Consider the following 9,604-nt stretch of genomic DNA (forward strand, 5'->3'; position numbering starts at 1 on the left):
ATAGAAATCAGTTAGTTATAACTTTTCAGAAAATCCAATGCATCAAGTTTTTTTTAATAAGCACAAAAGTATGAATTTTAGCCATTTTAACCCGAAAGGCACCCTAGGGGGGGGCAACCAGAGCTTTTCGGAAAATCCGTTCTGTTACTTTTTTTTACTCATGTCATGTTTAATGTTTGTGCAAAATTAAATTCAATTAAAATCAAAAAATTCCAAGGCGTAGTTATTAGCGGACAGACGAATGGAGGAACGAACAAAGGTGAATTTGCAGGTCCACCTTCCTTTTTTCGGGGGAACAAAAAAAAACATAAGCTTTATATGTAGTCTAACGCGTCCTTCGGGTAAGATGGCAATAATTCAATATAGATGTCACAGGATTGAAATCCGGCACAAAATCTCGAGATGTTCTTCATGTCGGTTTTAACTTTTTAATCTTATTTTTGTGTGATACCGGAGTTTCACCTCTTCTGATGAGAAGCATTTGCTTCAAAATGCCAAGTCGTAATATTTTTTTCGATTGTAACCTTATTTCTTTATCATTTTAAATTTTACTTATGAATAGTTCCTCTTAACCGGATAGAACTTTTTTCTTATCCTGATATAACCTTGTTTCATTATTGAAAAAAATATTTTTCAAGTTTATGTATACATATATAATTTTAGGAAATGAATACTATAATTATTTTTTTAATATCTACAGATACTAGTTTTTCATCCTTTCGGGAATCATCAGTGCAGAAAGTTACGATTACAGTCAGTCGGGAAATTCGAACACGGTCATGAAGCCATCTCTGACTCCATTAGCAAGGAACAACCCACACAATGAACGTTAACCGCGAGAAATACAGTTGAAATTAATATTTATATAAAGTATAAATGTTTAGACGGCGAGAGTGATCTTATGATTATAACATTATGATCTGTACGTGTGAGCTTAAGACACACACACAGACACATACACACAGACACACACACAGACACACACACATGTATATATAATCATGTATATGTATGCCTACACGCACATGTATGTAGATATGCATGTATGTGTGTAAGAGAAATATAAAGATAAATAGATAGATAGATAGAAAAAGAGACAGAGATAGAGAGCGAGAGATCTCGAGTGTTTGTGTGTGCGTGCGTGAAAGCATCATTTACTTCTGCTAGTTTTCAGTTTTCTGTATTTTTACGTTAGGAAAACAAGAAAATCCGATTATTAAAGACGGAATAGGGTGAACGGGTCCGAAGTGTGCGTTGGTGGAGTTGAGTGGGAATCACAATTATGCAAAAAAGTGGAATATCTAAAAGACTTGACAATTTTCCTCTCTCCTCCAATAACTAGAACATGAGAAATATAGATAGCTAAGTACGTATAGATTGATAAATTGACACACACACACACACGTGCGCGCACACACACTCACACACACACACACACACACACACATATATATAACTACTTCATTTACTCACATAAAATTAATATACGAAAGTATAGATTTATGCGTAAACTTTAAGTATTTACTTCAAAAGTGCTCAATACGTAGGTAGAGCTAGTTAGTAATTTATAAAGTATATATGGCGATTAAGCTACACTGAATATTCGGCGTTTCATCCGCTCTATGATTCCTCAGGCTTATTTATAAAATATATATGGCGATTAAGCTACACTGAATATTCGGCGTTTCATCCACTCTGGGATTCCTCAGGCTTATTTATAAAATATATATGGCGATTAAGCTACACTGAATATTCGGCGTTTCATCCACTCTATGATTCCACAGGCTTATGCATAAGCCTGAGGAATCCTAGAGTGGATGAAACGCCGAATATTCAGTGTAGCTTAATCGCCATATATATTTTATAAATTACTATATATATATATATATATATATATATATATATATATATATATATATATATACTAGCTGGGAGACGTTGTCTACGATCGAATGAGAATCAAAAATGGTTCCATATGTGGGGGCAACCCTACATATCAGACCTTGGTCAATGTAGGGGAAACCCTTCATATCAATTGTCACTATCTAGCTCCCCTACTCGCCGGGGAGATAGCCCACATTTCCCCTTAACTCTCCACGTTAAAAATCGATCTTGTACCTAATTTGCTCGGTGGGGGAGCAAATAAATACTTTTATTGTCATTGAAATCGGTGAAATCGTCTTTATTTTCAATCAAATCGACTGTCTGCTCTAGTTAGAGGCTGCCCTTTCTGTAGCGTACTGAGAAGCTTCACATACTTCTCTGCAGTGACTTTGTCTACAATACATTGTAGTCTAAATTGCACTGTAGAGAATCTACTGTTGATTTTATAAAAAAAAATTTACATAATAGCTTAAATTAAAGTTAAGCGTACACAAATCAAGTATCAAGGTTTCATTGTGCTCTAAACAGATTAATTAATTTCGAACGCGTTCCTTATCATATGAAAGTCTGTGCAGCTAATTTTATTGGCTGGTTCTTTCGGCTTGTGCCGTGATAAAACTTCTCAAATGCACTTGTGATGTTAGGTTGTATAAAAGTATTAACTTTGATAAAAGTCGGACTTCCTGCTTTTATCGGATTTTCGATACTTATCAGGCATATTCCTCTACAAAAAACTACGTATGACACACCCAGGCACATCAAGTACATTCGTGTGAAATTTTGAAAACATTGGCCCAGCCATTTCCGAGTCCATAGGGAACGAACTCACACACGCAAACACACACACAAACACATACGCAATGTTCTTTTTATATAATAGCGTACACACACACACACACACACACACACACACACACACACACACACATATATATATATATATATATATATATATATATATATATATATATTTGTCTCTCTCTCTTTCTTTGTATATATAGAGAGAAAGAGGGAAAGAAAGAGAGAGAGAGAGAGTTATGAAGGCCGGAATAGAGATATAGCAACACTATATTTCACAGTGCCCCCTTTTAGGGAACTGAGTTTTCCTCACATTAAAAAACCAACTTTATGTTTAACTTGGCCCTCGTCGGGAGGCAAGTAAATAGAAACATATATTAACGATAACAGAAACACAAACAGGGAAGAAAAAAATATACAAATTTCGTTCGCGATTGACTGTCACTGTGGTTGTTCATATTTCGTTGCTTTCGTTTGCTATCATTCTATTTAGACAACAGAATTTTTTGGTGCAAGTCCAGAGATTAACCAAATAAAAAACATAAATAAAGAAAAATAGGTTTATTGGTATACGTACCCGCCACGAGAATGTGTTATTCCAAAAATTCATGTAAAACTGATCAAGTATTTTTTTTACTAATAAAATCAAGTTTATGAGTAACGTTATGTTTTAATCAGTCATATTTAATAAATAAAGGGAGACAAGTCAATTCGAACTATCGAAATCAAAATTGGATTTGTAATGGCTAATATTTACTATTAAAACTGCTAAAATCATTAAAAATAATTTCTCGTCTCTTTCTCTCTCTCTCTCTCTCTCTCTCTCTCTTATATATATATATATATATATATATATATATATATATATATATATATATATATATATATAATACTTGATCAATTTACGTGATTTTTGGGTTCGATTTTTTTTAACATATTTTCGTTCGTAACGGGTACGTATATCATAAGATTTTTCTAGACTTTTTCAGATTTAGGACTTGTCACAGGTTTTTCATGAAATATCTGAGAATTCCACCCTAAAACGTATAGAATTTAAATTTTAAATATAATTTTATCATTATTTGCTAAACTTTTTAAATAAACAACGCAATTGTAACACATATATAATTTAAACTAATTTTTCTGAACTTTTCCTGGGCCCAACTCTTTTCCTGATCTATATTAATGATCTTCCAAATCATATCCTTACATCATTTGTAGACATTTATGCTGACGACACTACCATTTATGGTACCACATCTAAGACAGTAAACGACCAAGTTCTCTCCAGTTCTCTCTCCTCTGATCTTGAGCACGTGGTACAATGGGGAAAGGAGTGGCTGGTTACTTTTAATGCATCTAAAACCAAGCTTCTATCTTTACATCATCGACGTTCTGATCCACATTTGGCATCAATTGAAATGAATGGCTCTCGTCTTCAGGAGGTCTCAAGTTTTGACAAGCTTCTGGGCTTGACCTTTACTCCTGATCTTAAATGGAACACGTACATCAAATCTGTTGCCAAGGCCGCTGGAAAAAGTGTGGGATCCTCCTATTGATCCAGTAGATATCTCACTGCTGATGCAATTCTCTATCTATATAAGAGCCAGGTACGTCCAAGGATTGAGTACTGTTGCCACATCTAGGCATGAGCTGCTAGAAAGGACTTGTCCTGCCTTGGTAGAGTTCAAAATAGACTTCGTAGCCTCGTAGGAGATGTCCTTTTCTCTTCTCTGCAACATCTATCTTACAGAAGAGATGTTGCGAGTTTGTCTCTGATGTATCGTTATTTTGATGGAACTATGGTCCCCCTTCGCGAAACTTTCACAAGAAACACTCGTCTAGCTGAAAACACTATTAATAATTCTCCCCACTCTTTATCTGTGCCTAAATCTAAACGTAGATTCCATGATCAAAGTTTCTTTATTAGAACTGCACGCCTGTGGAATTGTCTTCCGTTTTCCTGCTTTCCAGCTGACTACAATATGGTTGTCTTCAAGTCTAACGTAAACAAGTTCTTGATGAGCCGTTCCACTTGTTAACAAATTTACCGAATTTCCATTACTAACGATTACTATATTGTCCAATTTCTACTGTACACTCTTTAACCCTTATCCTCGAGTGGCCTCTTGGCCTTGATAAGTGGTGATGCCTATGTAAAAAAATTGTTTTATGTCTTAATCAAATTAGAATCTAAAAGACCTAATAGGATATTAAAAAAAATTATATTTTTCGTATTAAACAATCTTACATTATATTTCGAAGCATAAAAAATATATTTAATACGCAGTTGCTTCCCATAACCTTTTATCATTTAATGGATATCAAGATAGAACGTGAAACAAAAAGACCCTCAAACTTTGTAGAACATTTGCAAAAGACACTCGTCTGGCTACAGCAACTGCTAACAATTTCCCTTATTACCTCTCTGTGCCTAAAGCTAATCGTAAATTCCACGAACAGAGTTTTTTCCTAAAACTGCCCGTCTGTAGAACACAATATCGCGGGTCTACTTCCCAGTGACTATAACATGGCCCTTTTCAAATTTAACGCGAATAAGTTCCTATTCAGCCGTCCTCTTAATGCACAAACAATCCTCAACTTCCACCATTACCGATCGTCAACCGGCACTAATTAGCACTTATCCTCGAGTGGCCTTCCCGTCTTGATAAGCAATTAACCACCTAGTAAAAACAAGAAAGGGGAAGTAGAGGAGACAGAGCGGAACAACGGATGTCAGGTAAATGATATCAAAGAGGAAAAATGGAGAGATAGTGCGAAAAAGAGAGACCTAGTTTCAAGAATTAAAAAAAGAGGCAAGGAAAAAAACTTATATCATGAAATTCTGACACTGTAAGATGTGGGGAGGGGGTGAAGAGATCGGAATTCAATTGAATGTGATCGATCGTGAATTTTATTTGATTGTGTTTAGAATAAATTAAATTGTAGAGAGTTTAGTTTTCTCGGCGAAGGGTTTCCAGCGCTTGGCGTGAAGTGACCTCTGGGGTTAAATAACCTGTTCATCGAAGCTAGTATTGAATTAGTAAAAATAAATAAACCGAGCTCAGAGAGAGATGATAACAAAGTACCAATGTCTTATGTATGATATGATGTATGTCTTATGTACGATATGATGTATGTCTTATGTATGATATGATGTATGTCTTATGTATGATATGATGTATGTCTTATGTACGATATGATGTATGTCATATGTACGATATGATGTATTATGTACGATACGATGTATGTCATATGTACGATATGATGTATGTCTTATGTATGATATGATGTATGTCTTATGTACGATATGATGTATGTCTTATGTATGATATGATGTATGTCTTATGTACGATATGATGTATGTCATATGTACGATATGATGTATGTCTTATGTACGATATGATGTATGTCTTATGTACGATATGATGTATGTCTTATGTATGATATGATGTATGTTATATGTACGATATGATGTATGTCTTATGTACGATACGATGTATGTCTTATGTATGATATGATGTATGTCTTATGTACGATATGATGTATGTCTTATGTACGATATGATGTATGTCTTATGTATGATATGATGTATGTCTTATGTACGATATGAAAAGAAACTGGAATCTTAACGGAGATCGCCAGCATTATAGTCAATACAGGAGCAACCGGACTCACGAAAAAGAATTCCAAATTTACTTAGTGAATATACTCAATTAACCAAGTGTAAGAGAAATAAAATTAATTGCACAGTAAAGGGCGCTTAGAAACCACTCTACAACTTTAGGTAGCAGTGTCTGAAATAGCGAGTGAATGTATGGCACCATAGGATGCACCATCCACAGCAAAAACAAGATAATAAGAAAATTGAAAAAAAATATACACTAAATAAAATGAAAAAAAAATACATACATAAAATAATTATAGGATGAGTTTATGATAACAATAATATCGTATAGCCTGATTATAGGCCGAGTTAGATAATTAATTATTATGAACGAAAATAGCACGAAGTAAGACCCGTTAAGTTAAACTTAATATCTGAGAACGTGAATCGTATAGAAAGATGTTTCTTGGTCAGAATAGAATATATATATATATATATATTATATAAAGTAGTAGCGTTCGTGTGTGTGTTTGTCTGTGTGTACGACTCCCAATGTCCAAAGAAATATAAAGACGATATGTGTGTACACCTCTCCTGGTCAAGAAATATTTACGCAGATTATAGGATACTTCTGTCAACGGAGACATTATATTTTATACATAATTTCTATATATAGCATTATTCAAACCACATCTACATTGATTGAGTTACGATCATTAGCATATTACATTAAATTAAATCTATTTAAATAATTAGCTCAATGATATTACTTATTCGACATAATAGCTTCGTTTCAACTCTACTAATTATTTTTTTTTAATTATTTAGTTTATTTAAATTTGAATTTATATTTGATTTAACTTATCTTATCTCAAATCTGAAACCGTTTTATTTTCAAACCAGAAACAAAAAGGGAAATAACTGTAATAGTTTAATTGAAAAAAATGTTTCAAATGGAGCACGTTATTAAATATTTTCTGTAATAGATTTGTTTTCATTTCAAAATATTCTTCTAAGCTGAATTATTATTCTTATTCTTAATTCGGAGGAAATTTTTTTTTCGCTTATTCTTAATTTTTAAGTAATCTTTTTCATTTGTTAGAGAAAAATAATTAAAACTAATGTACCTATTTACTTGCATCCCCACGAGGGCAGAGTTATTCAGACACAGGGTCAATTTTCTATGTGAGCAAAATCCATCATCCCATACATTATCCGCTGCATTTTTTTGTTTATTAAATTTAATCGGTGTTGCCCAGGATTTATCATAATAATTATACCATAGCTAGTGTGTTTAATTGCCTGCGAAACAGATTTTCTTTATAATTTATTTAATATCTTAAATTAAAAATGGTCAATTTTTACGACGTTACCCAGCGTCGTTTAACCCCTAAAAGAATTAAGACCTGCTTTTTTTGGGCCTAATATGTTATAAATTATATGAAAGAAGAAATTAAAAAAAAAAATTATATTTTAACATGGGGGATCACTTTTCTATATAAATCTAACGTAAAATGAGCACCCATTTTTTGGCCACAAAGCATTCAACCAGACATGTCATCTCTAGCATTTTTTCAAGTTTGGTGATCGAGGGAAGGGGGGGGGGGCGCAGCATGACAAATACAATTTTTTTGTTTTTTGTGGTGGGGGCGAGAATTACATTTGAAACATAAAATAACGATAAATTTAATTAATTTTTATGAGACCATTCTGTACTTTCACCTAACAATTTTATAAACAGAACGAACCCCAAAATATGACAAATTCAGTTTTTTTGGAGGTGGAGGGAGGATTACATTAGAAATATAAAATGACGAAAAATTTTATTTAATTGTCTTTCGAATTAATTTTTAGTAAATCTTTTTTTTCAGTGGTATATGGGGTGAATGATTTATTATTTTTTTTTTTTGGGGGGGGGTCTTTCCAGTGCTTGATATCCGGAAAATAGTTTCTTCTCTTTGTAGCCCTTCTGCCGAAATATCTGGTGGAGAGGATATCATATACTTCTTTTTTTTGGCTGTTACATTTACATGTTTTCATCCATTCTTTTATTTTTGTTGTAGGGTATCCACGTTGCCCATGATGAAAATGATTAGTATACAGGTGTGTTTCAAACGGAACTTCATGTCAACCCAGGCAACGCTTGCTACTCATGCTAGTAGAAATATGTTTCATTAACAGGGCGCCCGGCGTTGCCTGGTTGCAAAATAAAAATTTAAATATGATATTTTAATCCTTGCAGAATTAGTAGTGATTTGAAAAGTTTAAAAAATATGACGTGGGTGCTATCAGTTAGAATCAAAACCAAAACATATAGCTCTCCAGCGTTATTCATTACCATCTGAGCTAAGTTGATAGCCATATAAATGTTTAAAAACATAACGTTGTTTAAGGTATAAATGTATATTTGCGAATGCATAGAAGTAACATTTATTGACTTACCCCTGCCAAGTTCTAGGCTAAAACCGAAATCGAATTTGTTCCACGGATCCAAATCCCCTAAGCTTCGAAAGAATGATTCAACAAAAGAGATCTGGCTTTAATGGAGAACCTTTATCAGAAACTTTACCGAATTTTGAGGCCAAAGACAACCTACGAAAAAGGCATCGACTATATAGATGATCCCTTTGACAAACTGATTGTAGTTAGAAAACAGTGATTAAGCAACTATTAGTTCTAACACGTAGCATCAGTAGCGATCACTCACTGTCAATAACATGTGCTGTTCCTTGGAATCTGAGTGACCACAAGTCTACCCAGATTTCTACTGCTTTCCACCTCTTTCAATAATCAGCGTAGACGAATTGAAGTTATCGTAACATCCGTTTATCTTCGATATCTCGTTAGAAATGGCTACTGGTGTTCCCTGGGGTTCGTGAGGCAAAAAAAAAAAAAGACAAAAAACGTCCCCGAAACCTGAGTGCTTTCCACACTTTTTCAGTAAAGGTCTGGTTATTGAATTCGCTTCCGAAGCCTTTGCGACTCTTTGGTGCAGATAACATCAGTATTTTGAGGGGATGACGTAGTTAACATATTGCGATTTCGATTTTTAGGTTCCCTATGGTCGTATTGGCTTAAAAAATCTATTGCAGTATTCGAGCTACTGGTTAGTGTTCGCAGTTTATGTGAGTTGTTTTATTATTATTATTATTATTATTATTATTATTATTATTATTATTATTATTATTATTATTGTTGTAGTAGTAGTAGTAGTAGTAGTAGTAATAATAATAATAATAATAATAATAATAATAATAATAATAATAATATTTAGAATGGTCTGACAAGGATTTGCATGCCATGGATATCAAACAA

The sequence above is a fragment of the Euprymna scolopes genome, chromosome 2 (genome assembly GCF_053919585.1).
Source record: "Euprymna scolopes isolate OS-2025 chromosome 2, ASM5391958v1, whole genome shotgun sequence".
Lineage (NCBI taxonomy): Eukaryota > Metazoa > Mollusca > Cephalopoda > Sepiida > Sepiolidae > Euprymna > Euprymna scolopes.